The 9,701-nt window shown below is 37.3% G+C and overlaps 1 pseudogene; it reads right to left on the minus strand.

The window, feature by feature from the left end:
• Positions 1 to 3,038: 3,038 nt before the first annotated feature.
• Positions 3,039 to 6,874, minus strand: LOC114473971 (tubulin beta-4B chain-like; annotated as a pseudogene).
• Between the last annotated feature and the right edge of the window lie 2,827 nt (positions 6,875 to 9,701).

A 9,701-nucleotide genomic window follows, 5' to 3' on the forward strand; every position in this document is an offset into this window, starting at 1 on the left:
GCCCAGTGTTGTGATGTGTACATGTGTTCAAAAGATTTGCACTCCAACGTGACTAAGCAGATCCTTTACCTTTCTTTTAGGAGAAATGATATTAATACTTCATATTAAATAATTTACTATTGGGTGTCGTAAAGTCATAGAAATTAACCAACACACCCAAAATGTATGTATTGTGTGCTCTCAACTCTGTGTAATGGAATCATTAATTAAAAAGGTTTGTGTTCAAAATAATAGCAGTGTGGAGTTCAATTAGTGTGGTGATTCATTCTGTGAACAAACACATTTAAGGAGAAAGCCTGTTGTACAAGTATTTCTCTGGGAAAACTGGAGAAAAGTGGATTGTTCCAGACATTAAGAAGAATAGCATACTTTGATTAAAACATTTATTGGAGGTGGGAAAACGTTTAAAGAAGAGCAGAAAATGATGTGCTACAGGGCTAACAAGAGCCTATGCTTTAACATTGAAAAGGAAAACCAAAGAGAGACGGAAGACAGCCAGCAAATGTATCAAAGAGAAATCAGAAATGCTCTGAAGTTACCTGAGTACGATAAGAAGATGGCAGTGTGAAGCAAATCAGGAAAAAGCCCTGCAAAATTATACTGTTTAAGAAAAAAACAAAAAACTTATGGCCTGACAACAAAAAATCTTGTTTTGAAGCAAAACCAAGAAATGCAATAAATTTGTGGAATGTTGTCAAATCATCCTGGGCTGAAATAGTGCAGTACTTTAAAAATACACGAGATGTTTGAGTTAAAAAAAAAACAAAAACAAAAAAACAATGAACACCAATTACAATTTTCTTAATTTTCTGTCAAGTAATTAAAAATGTTTTATTATGTTTCGATCTAGAATATCATATGCAGTAATCCCACTGCATGGAAGTTAAAAAAAAAAAACTTTTTGTTCTGCACAACATAATTACACCCACATTAGGAATAGTAAAAGTAAAGAATATTGTTTAAGACTTATTTTTTTTTCTTCTTTTGTTGCCCCCTTTGCCCCAAATCAATAATTGGGCTCAATGCGGACACATTCATAGATTATAGATACCAGATTTCAGCCTGATCCGTTCACGAATAACAGAGGAGTAGCAGTTTTAACTAGTGGACACAACAAGAAGAGGAAAAATAACAAAGTGAGTGGCGTTTTGAGTCCGGTAGCCTGGCCTAATAAAGTTCCATTATTTTGAGTAGAAACACTAGCTCCCTCATCTGGTGAAAAAAAGAACTACAGTTAAGAAAACAAGAGCATGTCTTTTTGTATTTTATTTTTAAAACTAGGATCATTATTAGCACACAATAAAAGTGACAATTTTCTTTGGCTGTTGCACAAACTAGATGAGAGACTTAATCCAAATAATCTGTTTAGACTTGATCATAAGAACTGAAATAAAAAAATTGGAGGTCAATGACATTTGAAGAAGCTAAATTGGGAGACAGGTGGACTTCTCTGTCTGCTGCACAAACATTCAATAATGTTGAACACAAAATAAACAAAAGTGCTGTTTAATAAACCTTAAAGAGTCAGAATCAGCATGGGAACGTTCACAGTTATTTATTGAATTGTATATTTAATAATAATTTGAGTTTTTTATTCTAGCTTTAATTTCTAGGAGGCATTGTTTTAATGATTGAGAGATCATTAAAATCTCTCAATCGTATGAAGGTATATATGAAAAAAAATTTTCGGACAGATTGTTCTAATGCATAATAAAAGTGATCGACTGGAGTCACCACTTTCAGAATATTTTTTTTATAATCAGATATCTTTATTTATCTTTTAGAAAGACATTTTGTAAACCTCATATGGAAAACAAGAACTTATTTATCTCCTATAATGTATTTTGCTGTTACAGGGTATATTCAAGAACACAAAGAGCACCTTGAGTATGTCAAGGTCGGCCCAAGTGTCCTCTTTTTTAAAAAAAAATCAAAATATGATCACCCTACTGTACTGTAATAAAGCATTTTTACATTTTCAAAATATTTCATCCAAATCTGGTTGTGAATTTTATAAAACTTTGATGAAAACAAGCAAAGTCATGAAGTCTCCACCCCTGTATTGAGAGTGACACACTAGTAAGGGCAGGGTTGGGGTCAATTAAAATTTTCAGTTACAATTACGTTTGAAATTACCCATGTCCAATTACAATTAAATAGTGATTACAGTGACCCGCATTTTTTCCAGTTACAATTAAATAGCAATTTGTATCCTCAGAAAGTCCATTTCAATTACGTTTTCAATTACAATTAATCACAATTCCTGAGGCTGAAATAAATGACCTAATAAAAGTTAACCTTCTTCTTGTGCTAGCTCTCTATTAGCATCTCTTATGATTACGGGCCCTAAATCAGCTGTAAAATACACGTAAAAATATCTATTATCTAATTTCTTTCCTATCTATTGGTTACCTTGTTAGGCTTCATAATCAATGAAAATATAGGTTTTAATATTTTTAGTGTCAGCGTCTGAACCTATTTTGTGTCAGTATAACCCTAGATATGAATCTTATTTATGTGGAAAAGCTTGATATGAAACATAACTGTAAATACAACTGTAACATGGTTCCTGAGTTTTGTGTTAAATTAAAACTGACAATTTTTATAGCATTTTCATGGCAAATACAATTACAAAGTCAATTATCTGAAATCAATTATAATTTAAGTACAATTACAACAGCGACAGCTTTTCGAAATTACAATTACAAATATAATTACGCCATAATTGTAATTAATTGTCAATCACGCAAATACAATTATAATTGACCCCAACCCTGAGGAAGGGCTTGAGAGTTTGATCTATTAGGTTGACCTCAGTTGGTTCAAACAGTCGTGTAGTGTGATATCCTACGTAGCTAATGATCTGGGGTTCCAAATTAGAACAGAGAGGAACAATATTGTAGTGTATCACTTTATTCTAACAAGTAACCAGTATCTAAATTAGGACCATGAATAACAGGAGGATAAACAGAAATAAGTCAGGAGATGAAGAGAAGCATCAATTTATTTCAGATAGGGCATGAAACCAATGATGAGCCTTAGGCCTCCTCCTCTTCAAACTCGTCTTCCTCATTCTCCTCGGCTGTGGCATCCTGGTACTGCTGGTAGTCGGCCACAAGATCCTGCATGTTTCGGTCTGCGTCTGTGAACTCTAGCTCGTCCATGCCCTCGTTGGTGTACCAGTGCAAGAACACCTCCTGGATGGCTGTGCTGTTGCCGATGATGGTGGCCGACATGTTGAGCCCACGTGGTGGGATGTCACAAACGGCTGTATTGATGTTGTTGGGGATCCAATCCACGAAGCAGCTGCTGTTCTTATTCTGGATGTTCATCATCTGCTCGTCCACCTCTTTCATGGACACGTGGCCGCGGAACACAGCGGCAGCGGTGAGGAAGCGACCTTGCCAAGGGTCACAAGTGGCCATCATGTTCCTATTATCAAACATCTGCTGGGTGAGCTTGGGCACAGTGAGGGCACGGTACTGCTGGCTGCCACGGCTAGTGAGAGGAGCAAAGCCAGGCATGAAGAAGTGCAGACGAGGGAAAGGGATCATGTTGACGGCCAGTTGGCGTTGAGCCGGCCAGGGAAGCGCAGGCATGTAGTAACACCGCTGATGGTGGTCGACACCAGATGGTTTAGGTCTCCATAAGCGGGCGTGGTGAGTTTGAGTTTGCGGAGGCAGATGTTGTACAAAGCTTCGTTGTCAAAGCAGAAGGTTTGGTCTGTGTTCTCAATCAGCTGATTGACAGACAGTGTGGCATTGTACGGCTCCACAACTGTGTCAGACACCTGGACAAAAAACGCAAATTGGGAACCCATTATTATGTCTTCTTAACCAACTTATTCTATAGTTTTAAAAATAATTCAAAGAAGCATTACCACAGAGTGTTAGAGCAATAGAATATTGTATTTTCACAAAAATAGTATAAAACAACATTAACCACTGTAAACCATACCTTAGGTGAGGGAACGACACTGAAGGTGCTCATGATACGATTGGGGTACTCATCACGGATCTTGCTGATGAGCAGAGTCCCAAAACCAGAGCCGGTGCCTCCACCCAGGGAGTGAGTCAGCTGGAAACCCTGCAGGCAGTCGCAGCCCTCTGCTTCTTTCCTCACTACATCCATAACAGTATCCGTCAATTCGGCTCCCTCGGTGTAGTGACCCTTTGCCCAGTTGTTCCCAGCTCCACTCTGACCTGGAAAGAAAAGGTTCATTAGTAACTAGTGAACTTAAGTGCCTGGTAAATCCTGCATGGCAGCTTGAAGTGGGACGCTGTGTAGTCGTCTTAAATTAATAGTGGACGTGGAGCTCAATAGTTATTATGTGACGCTCAATGAACACAGTTGGACCGGGGATATTTTGAGGTATTAATAGATACTGTTAATGAGTAAACCCGAACCAATAACAAAAACGTGTGAATGAGTTGCATGTGAATAGTTAAAGAAAGCCGGTAGATCAGTGGCACGGATTCATCTCCATGCACCCAAACCCAAAACTAAGAAGCCTCCGGGCAGGGATTTTACACTAAGCCAAATTCAACACAAACTTTACCATTTTAAAACTTTCCATACTGTTATTTAAAGCATGGAGTCATTTTGGTTGGGCTCTATAGATACAGTAACTGTCCAATATTGTAAACCAGTGGTTCTCAACTGGTCTCACCATGGGACCCACATTTGGCCACGGACAATAAATTGCGACCCACTTTTTTTAGAATTCAACCAAATTTAGTTTTTAAAAAATCTGTATAATTTCCTGTGCAACATGCATTTCCCAGCATGCCTGTCAAAAGAAAAGTTTCTTGCAAAATAAGACAAGTCCAACATGAGAGACATTAAGTATTTATTTATTTTTGACCAGCTGTCCGTGACCCACTCAGTACAGATCCGCGATCCACTTTTGGGTCCTGACCCACCAGTTGAGAATCGCTGTTGTAGAGTACACCTTTACCATTCATGCAAAACCTCAGAGATTTAACAGTTTGTTTTTTTGTGTAATTTAAAGGCAATACAATATAATCGTAACTTACCTAAAAAGAAATTTCTACAGCACAAATTAATTTATTATTTGAAGCTTTTTACATTCTCACCCAGAAAGTAATATTTTCATGCATTGGCATGCCAACTGTTTCTGGGTCATATTTACTGAGAGTAGCTCGTGTTTTTACCAAAGATAAAATTATCAGGTCTGAAGATTTCTCCAAAAGGCCGGGAGCGCACAGCGTCCATTGTTCCCGGTTCCAGATCCACTAAGATGGCCCTGGGCACATACCTTCCACCTGGAACACAAAAGCACATATATTCACATTTTACAGGAAGAATGCTCTACATTAAATTTTTGAATAAGAGTGAGAATGTCTGGCCTGTCGCTTCATTGTAATAAATGTTGATGCGGTCCAGCTGTAGGTCGCTGTCTCCATGATAGGTGCCTGTTGGGTCGATGCCGTGCTCATCACTAATCACTTCCCAGAACTACAGGCAGGATGATAGGACACAAGCACAGAGTGAGGTGATTCATTCATCTTCTTTACTCATTGATTCTATTCATTGTCACAGGATGATAAAGCCTATCCCAGCTTACAATGAGAGGTAAAAAAACAAAACAAAACATATATGACTTATCCGCCATATCCTATTGCTTTACATACCATCATGGATGCTTTACCACTAAGGATGTAATGATTCATCCATTAGATCGATGAATCGATTTATATTTCTACGATCCAACTACACTAATCTGTGCTCAGCAAGTTGGCCTTAAGGATACAGAATAAATATTCCATCCAGGGTTGGGATCAATTGTAATTGTAATTGTGTAATGTAATTACAATTATAATGTTATTATAATTGTAATTGTTGCTGTTATAATCATATTTTAAATGTAATTGAGTTTATATAATTGACTTTGTAATTGGCAGAGAAATTCTAGAAAAACTGTAATTTATAACTTAACTAAACGCAAACCTGCATGGGAACCATGTTACAATACCATGGCTTACACATACGTAATTAACAATTATTAAAATATGTCAACTATATCTATTTTTGCCACTACCTGTCAGTTCTCATGAGGATCATTTTACCATTTTTCTAAAATTTTAAATTGAAGAGTTTACTGACAGAAAAAAGGCTCAGACGCCCACATAAAAAATAATAATACCAATATTTTCATGGATAAGGAAGCCTGACAAGGTAACCAAGAGATGAAAAACTAATTGGAAATAAATATTATTATTATTTTTTGTTGCAGCTGATGTAAAAACAAGGGTCAAAACTGACCTGTTATCATCAGAGATGCTAACAGAAAGCTAACACAAGGGGAAGGTTAAGTTTTACGGGCTTATTTAATTCAGGCTTGATAATTGTGATTAATTGAATTTGAACTTTAATAATTGAGAACATAATTGTAATTGACTTTCAGGGGAAAATAATAATTGTTATTTTAATTGTAATTGGCAAAAAAATTCAGCACTATCATTGTAATCGTAACTGAGTAGTAATTTAACTTGGATAATTGAAGACATAATTGTAATTGAGAAATGTAATTGGCTGTGTTTACTGAGAGTAGACGTGACAGCATGGAGTGTCCCCCTGGCACCAGCGGGGACGTCTCAGCCTTACACAGCACTACACACGCACTTTACTTGTTTTGATATATTATTATATGCTCATGGCAGGCTTTCCCTAAAATAGTTCCTCCTAAAGCCCAGTGTAGCTTTACCTTTACCCTACATGCATCAAATCAAGCTTTTAATAACACAGTCTGTGGGTGGCTTCTAGTTTTTTTTGTCTTTGCCTATTTTTGTACCTTTGTTCCAATTTGGTTGCCACACTGTCCAGCCTGGAGGTGAACGATCTCAGGCATGTTTGCAGTGTTGGAGGCTCAAGTTGACCAGTAGAAGAGCTGTGGGTAGAATTTAATACAGACTGAAACTTCAGAAATCCACTTCATTTGTTTGAATATTATCAAAACACAACAGCTGAATATCTGCATCAATATGACTTTCACCTTTTAAATAGACTTGAAACTAACCACATAATGAGAACATTTACAATCTGGCAACGTTGTTTGTGGCACGCTTTTTCTTCACCTGTTTCTAACGGTTGGTCGGAGGGAGACAGAAAATGTCCGAAATGCAACTACTACCAAATACAGCTTCAGGGATTGTTTACCAAAATGAAGAGTGTTTATTGTTTATTGAAATAGGATGACTATTAGTCTTCACCCTGGTGAGGACTATTCTCCCTGGGGTTCCAACAGAATTCACAAGAAAATTAAAACTATGTCCTTCATAAAAATAAAAATAAAAAATAAGACATCATTCAACATCCCTACAGCATGTCACTCTACCATCACATCTGCATTCATACAAATTCATCTATTTACAAACTAATTCATATAATTTCCTTTCTAATTACTGCTTTTTTTTTTAAAGTTTTTAAGTTTATTTTCAAAGCTTAGTGTCTTAGCGATTGCAATTAAATGTGGGGGGGGGGGGGGGGGATTTCAGTAGGTGACCGCTCTATACATTGCCATCTAATGCATTTGTTCTTGGCAAAGGCAGAGTTAATTTATTGCCTAGGGCCTGTCTGGTGTCATATGTCTATCCTTAATTTGTAGCAGTTGCGAAAACAAGGTGCCAGGTTTACCAGAAGTATTTACCTTTCTCTAAACAAAATTAGCTGCGATGGACTGGAGCCCTGTCCAGGGTGTACCCCCAATAGGCACTGGCAGACGTCGTGACCCTGAAAAACAGGAACAAGTAGGTCTGAAAATGGATGGAGGGATGAACAAAATAACACAACATGACATCCCTGCATTGAAAGACATGGCCTAGGATCAGACCTCAGAGTATACTGTAATTAGAACCAAAAACAAGACACTTTGTCTTTAGAGCATTGAGTTTTAGCTTATTCTCTGTGATCCAGTTGGAAACCAACACTGACTCTTCTTAAAGAAACCTGTTTACAGACTCAGCACTTTCCGCAGAGACATACATTGTGATATTATCCAAGCAACTTCCTAAGTAAAGTGTATGGTCAATGATATCAAAGGCTGCACTAAAATCAAACAGTATACAGCACCTACAACTGATTTCCTGTCAATTTGTTTAAACCAGTCATTTCTGAGAGATGTTAAAGCTGTACAAGTTGAAAATCCTTGTTTTCACCTTTATTTTGATTTAGTTTTGAAGCATCAGCTCAACAATAACACACGGTTTCAGTTTGGACCACCGAGCGGAAGGGAGATATGAACTAATCACTGGAAAAAATCCCAGTAAAACTCTGAAAACAATCACCACAAATAAATATTTGCTCCCTGGTAAAGACAGTAGCTCTAATAACAGGTAAAATGATAAACTGGTGATATTACAGCCTGAGAATGCAGTACTGGGACACATTTACTCCGGGGGGTCCGAGTGCCAGCCGTCCGATGAAGCCTGTTACGTTTACCGAGGTTCGTGTGTGTTTAATAAGTCCGTGTGTGTCCGTGTGAAAGTCTGCATGCTAATGCCTTTGTCCATCCACTCTTTTCATTATATCCATGTCTTTTAAGGCTCTTATCAAATAGTCTAGGCTGGAGTCCGGGCCATCGTTATCTTGGATTATGTCGTCACCAGCGCGTCATCTTTGCAAGTCGCGCATGCGCAAAACAATACAGATTAAATTAAAGTGGCTTAAACCAAGTTGTGTTTACAAGAAAGAGGAATTATCTAATTTGGAATTAAAAACGGAATAAACCAGCCACATAATTTGGAATTAACTTTAATTCGGAATTAAATTAGCATTAGGAATTATGTGTTTACGAGTTCAGGTTAAGGGGAATTAAATTTTATTCCGCTTTAAAGAGGAATTAAAGCTCCTATGTAAACGTGGCCAATGTGCGACCAACCTAGCATACCAACCAAGCCAAGAATATGTATATTGCTTCACATATTGTACATTTTGTGTTTCTTATTATTCCTTATATTTGACATTATATATTTGACTTCTTCTTTTTGGAAATTGCCTCTCATATTTTATTTTATGTGGGTAATGCTGTTCTTTCTTTCGCACCAACACACCAAGACAAATTTCTCATATACGCAATGTACTTGGCAATTAAAACGATTCTGATTCTGATAAGGTTTAGGGGGGAAACACTTTTTCACACCACTGTAGGTCAAAGCATAGATTTTATAGACATCACATCCTGGATGAGCCGTAATTTTCTCCTTAACCAGGATAAAACCAAAGTGATTTTATTTTGTCCAAAACACCTCAGAGATAAATTATCAGAGCAAATAGTGTCTCTGGATGGCATTACTCTGTCACCCAGCACCACAGTAAAAAACGTAGGCGCTGTCTTTGATACTGACTAATCTTTTAATTCTCATATTAAACAAATCACAAAGACAGCCTTCTTCCACCTCCGTAATATCTCTAAAATCAGGAATGTATTGGCCCAGAGTGCTGCTGAAAAACTAATACATGCATTTGTTACATTTTGTTATTTGTTTATTTGTTTATTATGTTTTCTACATTATTATATGTTTGTGCAGCAGACAGAGAAGTCCATCTGCCTCTAATTTAACTTCCTGAAATGTCTGTGCAGCGCACTGACGTCCACATTAAATGAGCAAAATGCTCATTTAAATGGGGCGGTCTGCACCACTTCTGCATGCACGTTAATTATTGCTGCAATCTTAGTGAAT

The sequence above is a fragment of the Gouania willdenowi genome, chromosome 13 (genome assembly GCF_900634775.1).
Source record: "Gouania willdenowi chromosome 13, fGouWil2.1, whole genome shotgun sequence".
Lineage (NCBI taxonomy): Eukaryota > Metazoa > Chordata > Actinopteri > Blenniiformes > Gobiesocidae > Gouania > Gouania willdenowi.